The sequence below is a fragment of the Siniperca chuatsi genome, linkage group LG12, assembly GCF_020085105.1.
Source record: "Siniperca chuatsi isolate FFG_IHB_CAS linkage group LG12, ASM2008510v1, whole genome shotgun sequence".
Classification (NCBI taxonomy): Eukaryota; Metazoa; Chordata; class Actinopteri; order Centrarchiformes; family Sinipercidae; genus Siniperca; species Siniperca chuatsi.
In genome coordinates, this window is record NC_058053.1 from 5,146,619 (window position 1) to 5,162,031 (window position 15,413).

Here is a 15,413-nt window from a genome sequence, read left to right on the forward strand (position 1 = left end):
TCTTAGTATCAGTAAGACAGAAACCAATACTGTGTTATACAGTGCATGATAGCAGGTACCCATTACATTTGCAATTGCCTCAGGATTGCGGAAATGTTTCATGGGGAATAAAAATGCTGCTTTAACTGGCGTGACATTCTCATAAATCTTAAAAAAAGATTTCAATGGCCCATTTATGGCCCAAATCTACCTCAATAATTTACTTCCAATCTACATTCCTGTTTCTGCATGATAAGGCATTCCTAAGCTTCAACATAAAATCTGGCCAAAGTAATTTATACAAGGCCATATTTTACTGTCAGCAACTGTTTTACATGAACTGACTACACTGGAGAGCCTGGCAAGCTCCATTTTCTAACTAATATATATATATATATATATACAAATAAAGACTTCAGGTCATGTTTACTCTCGCTGATGCTTAAGATATATAAGAAGTGCATGAGAAGCAGACAAGACACTCAATACAGGCCAAAAGGTCCACAGTAGCTCAGATGAGACTTGCATGATAAAAGACCTCCTGCAACCATACAAACTGTCCTCCTTTAAATGGCAAGCAAGGTGCTGGTGCAGAGGTACAGAGGCACACCACTCACGTGAAGTCTAGCCAAAAAAATAAATACAACTTTGATCACATTTTTAACGACAATGCCATTCTCCTTGCAAGAAAACATCAAAGCTTCTACATTATAGCATGCTGGTCTCCTTTTCTCTGCCTCTTTATCACTCTCTGTCCTGACTGTGCCTCTAACTGAAGAAGACACACAGCACCATGTAGTTTGGACTTTTAACCTGACAAGCATGTCACTATGAACACAAAGGGCCACAAAGAGTTAGGAAGTTTGGTTGTGACGTTTTTCTTTCCATTACTTATTTACTCATCTAACCATTGACCTTTAGTGAAGACAAGGCCAGAGAATGAACGTTACACAAACGATGATGCAGCATTTGAAGTGACATTTAAGACCCGTGCAGTGCATTGCTTGATTTGCTCGTATCCGCACAAACATACTATATACATGTACATACATTTTAACATTACTATTGTAGAGTGCATCCAATTCTATATCTCTACAGCTTATCTATGCCTATATGATAAAACCAAGGGCAGTGGTTCCCAAAGATGGTGCCGCGGCAACTGGAGTGCATTACGGACAGGCCAGTGGTGTCACAGGATTTAGATTTTTTTTTTGCTATATTTTTCATGTACATTTTTAATTAACTTTTCACCACATCAGAAAAGAAGGGCAACATTCCCATTAACTACCTTTTAATATTACATTTCCAAACGTATCAATATGAAAGAAATCAGCAACATCAAAACCATCATATTAAAAACTAAATATGCAGTTATGTCACAGCTAAAACTAGTGACAACAGCTCATAGCTGCCGGTTGTCATAGCAACACATTTTCTGGCATACAAGTTTTCCAGGTGCACAGCAGTCAGAGACAGTGACTGTCAGTAGGCCTGTTGCAATTATTACATGAGCATCTGATCGCGATTATCTGAGCTGACTGCGACCACTTTGCATAAACGTTAGATTCCACAATCAAGGGAAGTTTTGCAGTTGAATATTATTTATTATTATTTACATGTTGATATTTTGTCATATTTGCTTTTATTCTTAATATATTATGTTTAATCCAGGTGAATAGCCAAAGTCACACTTTACGACACTTTAGGGCAGTGAGGAGCTGCAGGTGCAGAGTAGAGCTGCTCAGCTTAACGACTTTTGTAATATTCAGAGGTCAACGCTGGCCTTTTCTTTTTGTATCAACCAAGTTCATTTGTGTATGTTAATAAACCCTTTTGCTTTGATCTACAAGAGGAGTCAATGTGAGGTTTGTGAATAAAGCATAAGAATACACGTGTCGACTTAAGGCTGGTACACTCTGTACCAAGTTTTGGATCATAAATGTGCGTTTCCATCAGCTGTTGAGGCAAATAAACTGTCTACCTGAGCACGAGGTTCCAATGTCAGGAAAAAACACCTTCCAGCTCTTGGGCAGGTTCTTTTGTTTCAGCTCATATGAGACCATATTTCTTGCTCTCCGAAGGAAGATGATGACAGAGAGGCGCCAACAATGGGTCTCTTGATTTATAGCAGAGAGTCTCCCCTAAGGGTGCAGCAGTGCATTTGACGGCTCTGGAGAAAGTTATGCTGGAGATCATTTACAGACTGTCCTCTGCTGCTTAACTACAGTATGTTTAAACTTAGTTTAGAACTGATTAGATGAAGAGAGACAGGAAAGGGGGGAGAAAGAGAGGGGATGACACGCAGCAAAGGGCCGAACCCGGGCCGAACCCGTATGACAATTTATCGGCAAGTAAAATTTCATGATTGTGACAGCCCTAACTGTCAGAGCAAGCGATGGAAAGATTTGTCATCGCAAACAGAGCTCAAAGAATGGTGCTACATCTCATCCCTCAACACAGACTGATGTGACCAAACGTGAGCCCACAGTGAAAGCTACGCATGGCTTTATGTGGAAGGGGGACGCTAGCTGTCCAAGACTGGAACGCCTCATCTGCAGGGAAAAGCTATCCAGTGCAGTAATGATGCCGTTTAAGCTCAAGAGACATCTTGAGACAAAACATCTCTTTAGCCTGCAAAGACATTGAATATTTCAAGGGACTAAGATAGGTAAATGGAGAGCAGAGTCAATGCATGATGCCATGTGGGAATGTCCTTGAAAGCTGAAAATGTAAGCTAATTTTACTTTTGAACAGAACAAAAGAAATACATTTGATTAATTAGCATACTATATTTTTTAGTTTAGTTTAATATTTATCTGCACAGCAATAAAACAGCTGACTCCTTTTTTGATTTAATATAGGCTTATATTATTTCACTTAATATTGACATTAGTTCATATACAGTATACCATGTGACATATGGCGTGTGTGTGGGGTCGTACAGTGCATGGAGGGGTGCCATGATGAAGACAAAATCACTATGAAGGGGTTTCATGGCTAAACAAACATTTGGGAACCACTGACAGAGAGTATGTAGACAACAGTATAAAAGTGTTTCATTTCATGCTGTGATATTTACCAGTACTGTATGAATTTGAATGATGGTCTTAAAAGTAGAAAGTAGAGCTGTCACTGCCAAGCATACATACATTATCTAAGAATATAAACAGGATGGTGTCAACATGTCACCTCACTCCTGTCTATGTTAAATCACAAAGCAAGAAAGACCCTGACAAGAATATACACAGCTGAATGTGGTGTCAGAGCTGTATGTGTGAGTGCTACTATGTGCCACTAGCTGTCTTTTGTTCCCATGATCACACAGAAAATCACTGATCAGAACAATAAGCAGGTGCATTTGAAGTATGGGAGGTATAAATATATAATGGTAATGATCTCAACCCAAGCAGCAGCGGCGGATGGCCGCCCACCACTGAGTCTGGTTCTGGCCGAGGTTTCTGCCTGTTCTTGCCACTGTCGCCAAATGCTTGCTGATGGTGGGATTTGTTGGGTCTCTGTAAATAATTTTAGAAAGAGTACGGTCTAGACCTGCTCTATAGGAAAATTACAATGAGATAACTTCTGTTATGAATTGACGCTATACATAGAATTGAACATATTGAACATATAACGATAACTTCACAGACAGCTCTGGAGCGTGTAAGGTAGCAGATATGGAGCCTTACTGTTACTGTGGGCTGTTGATGTTCAGGTGTCTTCGTTGAGCCTTACTCATCTAAAGGCTGACTGGTGCTCATTAGTGGAGCATTGTCTGTAGACCAGAGAGAGACAAGAAAAAACACTTAAGAAAAGAAATGAAAACAGATGAACGAGCACTGCTGCAAATCCACTCTCTGCATTGATTACATTAGGCTATTTAATACAATCTATGCAGTTCTTTATCTGTCTAAAAGATAATTATTCATTTCATTCAGTGTGAGAAAGTTCATTTGTAGATTGAAAGAAATAACCAAGTGTTTCACTTGCATTTAAGGCTGTGACAGATACATAGTGAAGAGCTGATTTTTGTTTTTCTTTGTTTACGCCATCAAAGTGATACAGTGATTTTTCTACTGAACTATGTCGACCTGCAGACTGACAAATGGAAGAAGGGCAAGCCTAGACTTACAAGGCAATACACCTGCCCTGTCAATCCTGTCAACACCCTTAAAGAGTACACAAGTATGTGGATCAGACAACACAAAGTAAATGAACATTGGGGACACCCAGGACGAAGGACATGGATGACATTAAAAAATACTTTAAGAGAATATATTCGACCAAAGTTAGTATGGTAGTGTGTGCTTGATGACTGAGGTGCTGACACACATTAAAAATGTTTAAGCACCACAAGCTGTGCCTTCTCTCCAATACTATGAAGCAGTTTTTATTCATATAATCTACTGAATTTATAGCACTCAGTCAGCTATGGAGATTTGTGAGCTGTCAGTGTTTATTAATAGTTTAAAGAAAGCAAACAAACACATTGATCAATCACTCTCAAAAACACAATGTTGCATAAAAAAAAAAGAAAAAAAATCAATATAATGCTTCTCTGGCAAATTTGAAATCAAAAGCCATTCAGCCTTATTCACGTGAATGCAAGATCTCTTCTGTCTTTATTAGACCTTCAGTCCCTCAAGTTGTCCAGCATAAGTCCAACAAATTGTGTAGAAAACAAGAAGGAAGATAGTGCTGAGTAACTCTGTTTAATTCCAAATGAATATTCTCCAAAACTCAAATCCTTCCCCTCCCTATAATGTCATTTCCATCTCAGCAAAAACAAAGCTGACATGATCAAATTTCTCCAGCTGACGAAGAATGTAGAATGGATTTTCTTCAGCATTTCTCTCAGTGTTAGATCTGTTCAAGTGGGTGCCTTTTGGCATCTCACTGTATATATTATAATGAATAATGTAGGAGAGTAGATAAATAAACATTTGATTCTCCCCTCAAGCAATGAGTTTAGGTAGAAAACCTAAGAAAACAGGTGTTTAGGAAGCTATGCACATTGTGAAACATAATTCTAATACATGGTTAAGTTGATAACACTTACATTATTTAAATGAGAAGGAGTATAAATGCCATGGAAGTAAATAGTTTGGCCTGTACCTAGGAGTGTAAAAGGCTTCAGTTTATGCTGCATGACTTGTCTCTTAATAACTCCACGTTGGAAAAACATGAAAGAAAATGGCAGAGGATCACAGCACCATTCAGCTGAAATGAATTTATCTGGTTCCTTTTGATTAGTGGAAGCCAATCACCCAAATATCCTAATTAAGATACACTGGCAATGAGACGCTTGAAGTCTCGAGGACAGGGTGGCTTACTAGTTATGAAGGAGGGAGGTCTACTGGATTAATCTTCTTAGGGAAGTTTTGACAGCTCGATAGAGTGTCGACTCCAAAACAAACTCGAAGACGCAAGCCTTGATATAATATTCCAAAGCAAGTTTATTTGTATGGTCCAATATTAAAACATGACTCAAAGGGATTTACAAGGTCTCCAAGACAACAAAAAGCTCGCAAAAACCCCCAAAGTACATTCTTCTCAGATGGCTCGGGCTGCAGTAGTTGAAGGAGGGAAAATTGAAATTACAAGATTTAGATCGCAGAAAATTGGATTATAACCCAACAAGAGGATTATAATAGGTATCATACTAATGTGGTAAATCCAATATAAGACATCTAATAAAGTCAAAGAGATATGTCCAGTGAAGGGAGTGATGAAATAAGTCCAATTGCACACTGAAATCAGTTCTTCCCATTGCTCCAGGAAGGAGGGGTAGGGGTTAGGGTTAGGGGGGCGTATCAGTGGATGGAGCAGTTGTGGAGAATGGGTTTTTTTAATTTATGAGGTCACGGTGGGCATCACCTTCCATCAAACACTCCCATTTAATAATTCTCATTAAAAATAAAGTTTTCCAAAGATCTTGAACCTTTTTTTTGCCTCTGGGCTCTAAAGCATGAGTTCCCTGATAACTAAACACCATCATGTGGGCAGCAGCACAGATCCAGTGTGAAACATGCTGAAAGTGGTAGATAAGAGACAGGAGACCCACGGATAGCACCAGACTGGCTCTGAACCATCTTCCCTGCTGAGGGGCAGGACTCCTGCACTGGGCAGATGTCAGGTTCTGAGTACAGAAGGTACACGCTGGCATCTTAAAACCTGCAGTGTCCTGACCTACACAGAGACAGTACTGATAGTCAAAATGCATCAGCTTTGAAACCTTTGAGAAAATAGGTTGCCCATAATAACAAGCAGAGACTTTGTGACTCCTAGGCTTTCTAAATAGCTCATCCTTCACGGTACATTAGTGCTCTTGGAGAATTAAATGACAATGGGAAAAGATTATATATGTGTGCTTTAAATAACACCACCATGACCTGTAGAGCATATCAAGTGCAGCTCTCAAGGAATATTGTACTAGAGATTTCAACCTAATAATGATTTTAATTTTAAAACTTTGTACTAGTACTAGAGTACTGATAATGGAAAAGTCTTTTTTTTTTTTACAACCTGGATCTTGTTTTTTGAAACTGGGTCATCATTCATATTGGTTATTTTATTCACTGGTTTTATGGCTGACATTTAGGGATGCGGTGACTCAACTGGATGCACTTTTCCAGTCCAGTAGAAGAAGCAACAGAAGCAGTCAGACAATCAGACATATCCCCAACTTGACCCCTAAATTACAATTAAAAACTAAACACCAAAAATGACGACAAGTGCTATGAGTGCAATAGGTCATGGTTTTTGCAGTGAATTCAATTTTATTAGAATTCTTCTCTAACAACCACAAGGTCCATTTAGTAGCTGTTCTGGAGCTTTCAAACATGGACAACACGGATGAGAAGTCTGTAAGTGCTCAGAAAAAAATCTCCATCTGCTGAAGAAGATCATGTGATATGACTGAAAGCATAAGAACAGCTACTAAATGGACCTTGTGGTGTATTCCATACATTGAAAAATCATGACACTCATATGACATGTGTGTGCTCAGCAGCCATTTCACATGTACAGTAATTATCTGCACTTAAACATCTGCATAGAATATGCACCGCACCATATAAACTAAAAGCCCTACAGACATACAGTACATTGTAAACATGCATTCATGTACCCAGATGTTCATGGGTGAATGCATGCATTTATGGGTGACATGAACCCATCATGCATCAGAAACACACTGCATATGTTGATTGGCCCTTTTTTGTGTTGTGGTTTAAAACATTTTTTGTTGACTTTTGTTATTTGTCCGCATCCCCAGATCCCGGCAATACAGTTGTTGAGCAAAATGTTCCCAGAAAGATGGCAACAACTTTAAAAATGAGATCCAGGAGTGAAAAAAAAAACTATATTTGCATCACCTGGGTTGGAGCTGAGAGGCAGGCGTCCTTCAGTGTATAAGCACATAAGGAAGAAAATATTGAGTTGGACTAATGAATAAAATAAGGTCTGTGTAAGTTTATTGAAAAGCTGAGAAATATGTAAGAGGTGCAAACACTGTTTATGCTCATGTCATATACTGCATCTCAGAAGGCTAGAAATCTTGCCAGCAATACACACAATACACACACACTACAGAGAATTTTGATGCAGTAAAACCCTGCTGCATCTCCTTTAATAGAATAACAGCTGCTTTAATGTAAAACCTGACCCAGTTTAAACACTAACTGATATTCCATGTCAACTTCAGCCGAGCTAGGTTGAACTGCAATTCCATGTGAGCGAGGCAGAATTAATCAGGTTCTCCCCCAGTGTGCACACAGCAAGACCATTGGCTGACAAGCAAATGCAACAAGGGGATTTGTATTATTGATAAAACATTACCAGCACACCTCCTCTATTTAGAATATATACAGAAGCACTCCACATCCCGGCTTCTGCTGAGCCAGGCTAAGCGTGCACAATAAACATTGTTACTTCAAAGTGTGTAAGTGAATTCTACTGTTTTCTCATGTGGTTTGAGGGTTTCGACAGACAACAAATACCCCCCGCTGAGCATTACAGTCAAAGCTGAGGAGAGCTTTTCTCCCTTTGTCATAGTGTTGACACTTACGCAAGCAGCAACCTTAGCAAGTCAAACCAACACAATGCTTTTTAGTCACAGTAGTTCTGCTGTAAAAACATACAGTATTCTAAAATGAGCTAAAACAAATCTTTTTTTGTAGATGTTTGAACCGGCAGGTACTGCCCGTGAATGCAAGACGGATAAAGAAAGGTTACTCTGTGTCTGTGGCCCTGGCTGTTAAGGGCTAATATAAGATGTAGTCTGCTCATCAAAACATTCTCATCTTCAGTGGGGAAAAAAACTTCCTGAAATCATCTAATCAAGCTTATGTTATGCAGATATGGCACTGCTATTCTTTAATTATTACTGACACAATTAAGCTCTCGGATAATGAATAAAGATGATGTCTGTGGCAGTGCTTTTGCTTTGCTACTGACATTATTATAGACCTTCACCATCGGAGTTCACATGTCTGTGGAATGCTTATTAGATCAGATTCATTGAATTTTTTTGTTTTATCTTAATCAATTTGTTAATTTTGTTGTTGCTGTTTGTCAGCTTAATGTACAATTAAGAAATTACTGTCCAGTGGGGCAATTTATGTCTCGCATCGAAACCAACACAAAATCATGGCCAAACCAGTGCTCACATTGTCATTTGCTGGTTTGATTGTTTGTTTGTTCAGCTGCATCTGCATGATGGAGAGTCAATCTACTCTCAAGCTGGACCAGTCGGAGCTGATCAATATTATATAGGCACATATTAAATCCAACACATCAAAAGTTGAACCAGAAGAAACAATTATCACAGAAACTTCTATATAGAAAAATCAGATATAAGGTTTAGGCGCAGAAACGACTTGGTTAGGTTTAGGGGTTAATATATAGGCTTAGGGAAACATCGTGGTTTTGAGTACTTCACTAAGGAGGAGCACCTTCATTATCATGGTTACAATTAGGGCTGACCGTTATGCAAAAAAAAAAAATCATATTGCGATTATTTTGACAGATATTGCGATTGCGATACGAGTCACGATTTTAGTGGGAATGGTAATTTTTGTATTTAATTTTCACTGAAAACCAAACAAGCATGTTCCCTTCCGTCTGGAGAATATGATTTGTAGGCCGGAGCATCTCTGTAGCACCACAATGCTTCATTTATAATGGTACATCCCGACAATTAGGGAGTTAATTAGGGAGCGATTGTGGTCATGCTTGGGGGAAAAAAACATTTATAATATATCAGTTTGAATTGGGAATCAAACAGCAGTCTCCCGTGTTAATGTCCCATGTTTTGTTGACCCATCCATCCATCTCGACCTCCTCGTCCTTTGCTCCCATTGTAATTACCACGGTCAGGCTTTATCACTTGAACATAGGCATATGGCACTTGCTGAAACGACTGGAAATCTTACATCTTCTCTCAGACCTGGCCTCAGATGATTGCAGTGGCTGCCAGGTAATTTCAGAATTGATTACAAAATTGGACTTATTGTCTAAAAAGCCCTGCATGGCCTTGCAGCACAGTAACTCTGACAGGCTTCTCAGAAATGAGTCAAACCTCCTAGATCTAGTACAGGATGTTTAGGTGTTCTGAGGGTTAAATCATAAGTCTGTTTAGTTTTTATGATCCTAGTTGTCGGTATACTCGGCTAGATTAGAAGTGCATTACATTCATTAAATGTGTATTAGACGTGCTCCAATGTTAAAATAGTTTAAAAGCGAACTAAAAGCAAAACTACTAACCTTCAAACTTTCTTTTTTCTCCCTCACATTGGATTAACTTTGTTTTTGGGTGGATGTGTTTTTTATTGCATTTGATTTTCTAAATTAGAACCAAAAAAAGCACTAGCACAGTCTGTGTTTCAAGGGAAATACAACTTCACAGAAAAGTACAATGTACTATACACAGTTTTTCTTGCCTGCTTGTTGTCATGGTCACATACAAACTGCTGTCTGTACGTTAACACATTCTTTTCTATTAAATGGATTGAAAAATGGTACACTTAGGCTGTCTGTCTTTAAGTCAAAATATCTCAGTTTCCCCTCGTCTCCTGGGACCCCGTTGCCAATCCAGCATAACACGGGTTCTACTCTGGTCATCCCTGCTTCCTGACTGTGTAGCTAGTGTTCTGAAAATCCCCTCATCTCAACTCAGAACATACAGTTCCTCTCCAGCACTCTTCTGCAACAAACTTCCAGCTTTACAATTGTGTTTTCATACTTGTTTCAATTAAAGGTTTGCTGAATTAGTTTTTTTTTTAATGGAAAAGTTTAACTGAAAAGCATTATATGGACCAGAGAAACCAAGAGAGTCATGCTCCTTGAATAGCTGATGGCTGCATAAATCCCAATAATGTGAAATATATATAAAACCTGGGCAAGGAAACTCAGAGTTGGTGGTGCCTGAGTTAAAAGCCAGACAGGTCCACTAATGCCAGCTGCCTTTTAGGAAGCACTCCCAATGTCCCAATTGCTTAAAACATCCTTGAAGTCTTGAAGTGGGTGAAGGCCACAGAAACATAGATCATTAAAATATATATTCATTATTTTCTCTTCAAGAAACCAAAAATGAGTTCCTTCAGTGCTATAAACTTGTCAGAAAAGTGAAGAATACACTTCAGTGAGTTGAATCAGCAAAGTGTCACAGAGAGGGTAAGCTGCATTATTCACTCAGAACTTGCATTTACACTTACTGGTTCTTCTTGAGGTTAAACTCCCTTTTATGCAGAATGTTCTAAATCTATTCTGGGAAAAGTGACCTTTGCAATCTGTTGACCTTTGTAAGCATCACAGCAGCTGTTATGTGTTGACGGCTGACTTCAGTTTTCATTTTGTATTTGACAGGAACACGTTAGACGGTAGGTCTAAGCCACTGTGATGGGGAACCATCAGTTTTCATTATCTTTACTGTCGATTTTTTAAGAGAGAGCAGGACAGTGTAAAGTGTGCCACTCTAAAGATAGATGACGATGAGAAACTGAGGGACTCCAATACTGTAAAACACTGAGGCGACTCAAGTGTTTTAAACTCCAAGTGGGACAAAAGAAGATGTTAAAATAGATTGCAGTACTCTTTTTTTGTAAACAGCTTCCTGAAAAAGGTTTATGAGGGTGACATTGCATGGAAGTAGGGGTGGGCGATATGACCTGAAATCCATATCACAATGATCTGTGTGCACAAGATTCTCCGCCCCTGCAGTGGACCTCTTATTAATTCTTTGCACTGAACATTAAACAAAAAATCATTGATTATAACTCAGAGGAACATTCACTTCATATATTCAGTAGTTACAGTAAGAACCCTTTAGGCATTTGGTGCTAAAATAGAAAATCTAGGTAAAACTGATACAAAATACTGTATATTGTATACTAAATGATTTAAGAATATAAAAAGATTTCAGTAACACATTTATTGCGTCCATATGTCTATGGAGTGTCATTATCAAACATTAAAACAATAGGAGTGCTTTGTCTGAAATGTGACCTGGTGAGCTGTGTGATATTCTGCCTTGCACTGGCCGTGCACTTGTCATATTCTATGACATGATTGGGACTGAGTTGGACTGGCCACTAAAAGCTACTTACACTTTGACTGACAGCGATAGTAGTTTACACTTGAAATTAGATGTGACCCGCTGCTGTACGTTCAGGTGCATTAAAAGGAGTTAACTACAAATAGCAGCCTGTCTTAGGGACTTTACATGCTGACATGATTCAAATAATGCGGTTGATATGTTAATATAAGCAGCATGCAGCCCTACATGGAACACTCATGAACTGAACTTCACTGGAGTGGATTCCACTCACACAAAGAAAGACAGACCTGATGCCAACTTTAAAGTTCAATGCATGTATGGACCGGTGGCCAAAACAATCTGCCAAGGGGCCATCCTTCTCTGTCAGAGTACGGAGCAGCTGTGACAGGAAATAGCCTTGAGGGTAACTAAGCAAGCGAAACACATCTTCAGACTTCTTCCAGCTCATCTTGATTTAGCGGTTCAACTCAGAGGTCAAACTCCCTGTGGGGCACAATAAGAGCATCTAAACCAAGTGAAAATCCTTTTCCCAATGTTGAACGAGTCATTAAGCTCCCACTCAGAAACAAATTGTTATCTCTTGCACATATATTGTAGCATTAAGCATATTGTAGGTGGGCCAACTACATAATTCATTATGATATACAGTATTTGTCACAGTCTGACTAACAGTGCACAGTAGCTGTGATCAAAAGACTGAAAAAAATCTAAAGATTTGTTGTGCACAAAATATTACCTCCTTGCTGGGCTTTTCAGGTGAGCAGCCATTCAAATGTGCCTATCAATCAGTGTGACAGAACACTTGATAACAAAAGCAGCAACATGTTTTTGCACAAAATTGCATGGCATAGTGAAAGAAATCATTTGAAATACATTCCCCTAACTTCTCTCATAAAGGAGGTCTGCGTTTCATGAGGGCAGACACTTAAAGTCAGCATGACATGTTATTGTTACATTGGTGGTGGGTATGTGGTAGGTGATACAGACAACTGAATGTGTTGTGAGAATAATTTACTTTGAGTTTGGTCAAATTGTGACTTTAAACTCTCCTCTGTGTCAAACCTGTATCTGTTAGTCTACTTAAAAACTTAAGTTTTAAGTTAACATTAGTCTAGACCAGTCCACAGATGAAGGTTCACTGCTGCATTCTCTAACGTGCTCTTTGACAGTGCTGCTACAATTCATATTCATCGCTCGTCATTTGGAGGCCGAGATGAGTCAGCATTCAGGATTAAAAAGGGACAAATAACAGCGGCCTTTTTCCATGAGGATGCCTGCTGAATCAATGCAGCGCTAGTGTAGAATATGTTTCGGGTCAATACACTTCACTGCCTTAAACCCGGTTACCATCAGACTCTGTGAGCTCCAGATTTACCAGCTCGTGGCTCCTGAACAAAGACAAGATACTATCACTGTGCGACAGTTCACGGACTGGATCCTCCACATTTCTACACTAAATATGTCATAATTGACCCTAACCCCAAACAAAGGCTCCAGGGAATGTGGCTTCACTTGTCTGAATGTGTGGCACATCATAATAACTCTATACTTTAAAGCCCTCAGTATCCCATAATCCATTGTTTGGCAGGTCAATTGTTCAGGGGAATGTTCAGGAAAGTTTTCAAAGGCAGAGCTCTGTTTTGGAGAATTTTATTGTCCTCAGTTTCTCCAAACAAAACAAAACAAAAGGAAAGAAAAAGATTGTTGGATGGACAAATGATTAATGAATGAATCAAGAAAATAACCAGCAGATTAACTGATAATGAAAATAATTGTTAGTAGCAGGCAGCCGTGCATTTTTATAATTTGGTTCACATGATAGGAAACTCAAAACAAAAAAAGGTGAAAGGCCTGGGAACTCAGCACCGCTCAGGAGAATTGTTTTTGTCTTTGAGACTAAGAACACAAATCCAGTTGCCTTGGGCTTAGCGGTTTTCGACACTGCATGTTTTTCTAAAATTTGTCCACCAAGTTTCTGGAAGACCACAGCAATCAGTCAGCATTTTGAGAGGGTTGATGTTCTCCTTCAGATACTGCCATGTGGGTGATTTTCATCAATATTTAATTTCTTCCTGACAAAGGAACTGAGCAGCTCATTACTGAAAATGGGTTTCTGTATTCCAAACTGGACTGCAGAAAAGCACTCATCAAACCCAATGCATTGTTTAGGAGTGTGAAAAGCTTGCTTCTATTCATGATTTTGCCAAAATGTATTATGAGCAAACCACAAAGCTAAATTTACTTTTTCAGAAATACATTTTCAAGACTGCAGGTCACATCAAAAATCATGTCCTTTAATGAATCCAAAGAGAATGTTAGAACAGGTTTTATGAATTGGGGTGGATGATTCTAATAGTTAGTGCAACATGAATTTTAATCAGCCGCCCAGATATATTTCAAGCGATTATCATAAGCAACAAATCACAGCAATAAACACAACAAAGCCATCTGTACAAACAAACACGACACGAGGCCTGTCAAGATCAAAGTGGTTATTTTGAGGTAGGTTTATCAAGAGACCTCTCCTTGTCAGCACCTCATCTTTTAGCGAAGTAAATAAATGGTTTTGGGCCACAAAAAGATCAATATTGCATATTTTTGACTGTCTCTGACTCTGTAAAGTGTTTCATTTCCTGCGCTTACAGACACTTTATGAATAGCAGAGTAGATTAGACGCCAGTGAAAGTTCACTTTGTGTTTTACATCACAGAGATGGCTAAAGAAAACAAGGTGTTTTAGTTTGAGGTAATGATTTCGCTAAAGTAGAAATACACATACATTTCTTGTTTTACATATTTTAATGTGTGCGTCAAGTGCAATGAATACAATAATGGAGTACAGCTGCATTACTAGCAGGGACAATGGTGTTAGACATGAGGAGAGCAGCTCATTTATTCATAGACTAGAAGGGGGAAGCCTGGGCCAAGCTTGTTGACTAGGCAGTGGGGTGGATGGGCACACAGACAAAGTGATTAGCATCCATCACTGTCTGTTCCTCTCAGACAGCGAGAGGGCTGTGACAGATGAAGGAGACACAATCAGGGGTGAAATAGCAAAGCATGGCAGAAGAAAGAAGCCTGGGAGGGAAGAGGATGAGCCTGGCCCGCTGACACGAATGACAAAGTTGGGACATTTAAAGGTCAAGATGAATACAGAAAAAATGTGCTCTTTGTGAAGATGACAGAAGTCTGAATACCCATTGTTTGTGTGTGAGGAAGCTGGAGAAGATGCATTAGTAAAACCTGTAAATTGTAGACTACAGGCAGAATTTTAATGTACGCCTATTATGAGAAACTGTCAATGAAGACAAACATCAGTCTGGAGGTATTCCCACATCAACACGGGCTACAATGCATCTTAAAGGGACAGAGGAACAGCAGCATGGTCAGCAGAGGTTTCAAAAACTATGCCATTGCAAATGTAGGATATTTGCACTTAGAGCAGGGCGGCAGAGCGTGACCATTCCCTCATATTTTGTTTTCCCCCCAAGTGGTGGCACTCCTTTGGTCACACTAGTGTGACTAAAGACCTCAGCTAAGTGTCTGAAATTTCTGACTTCTAATTTTCCTCATGACAAGGGAACTTTCAAAGCAGTGTTTCGGGTTTCTAAAGTGATTAAAGAATGGGCTGTTTCTGGTAAATGACAGTCCATTACAAAAGGACAAAGCTGTGAGAGCTTCATTTGTTACTGTTGGCATTTTTTCATTCCCTGAACTGACTACTCTGCCAGTATGTCATCAAAAACAGTAAATAGATGTACATCGGGTGCTGTGAGCAATGTTATGGTCGCAAATGACAGTAAGTAGTAACCAATCCATAAATCAGTCTACTGCACACACTACACTCTGATTCACAAGGCAAACCTGACAGACCCTATGGG

General features: G+C 39.2%; 1 protein-coding gene across 9 annotated transcripts in view; it reads right to left on the bottom strand.

Moving 5' to 3' along the window:
* Positions 1-15,413, bottom strand: part of gulp1a (GULP PTB domain containing engulfment adaptor 1a) — a 74,130-nt gene that overhangs the window by 42,487 nt on the left and 16,230 nt on the right. For 2 of the 9 annotated variants that reach the window (XM_044215965.1, XM_044215966.1), the window contains exon 2: positions 3,666-3,751. The exons of the other annotated variants lie outside the window; for them this stretch is intronic. The gene's annotated coding sequence lies outside the window, so the exon portion shown is untranslated. The remainder of the gene's footprint in view (positions 1-3,665; positions 3,752-15,413) is intronic. 9 annotated transcript variants of the gene reach the window in all.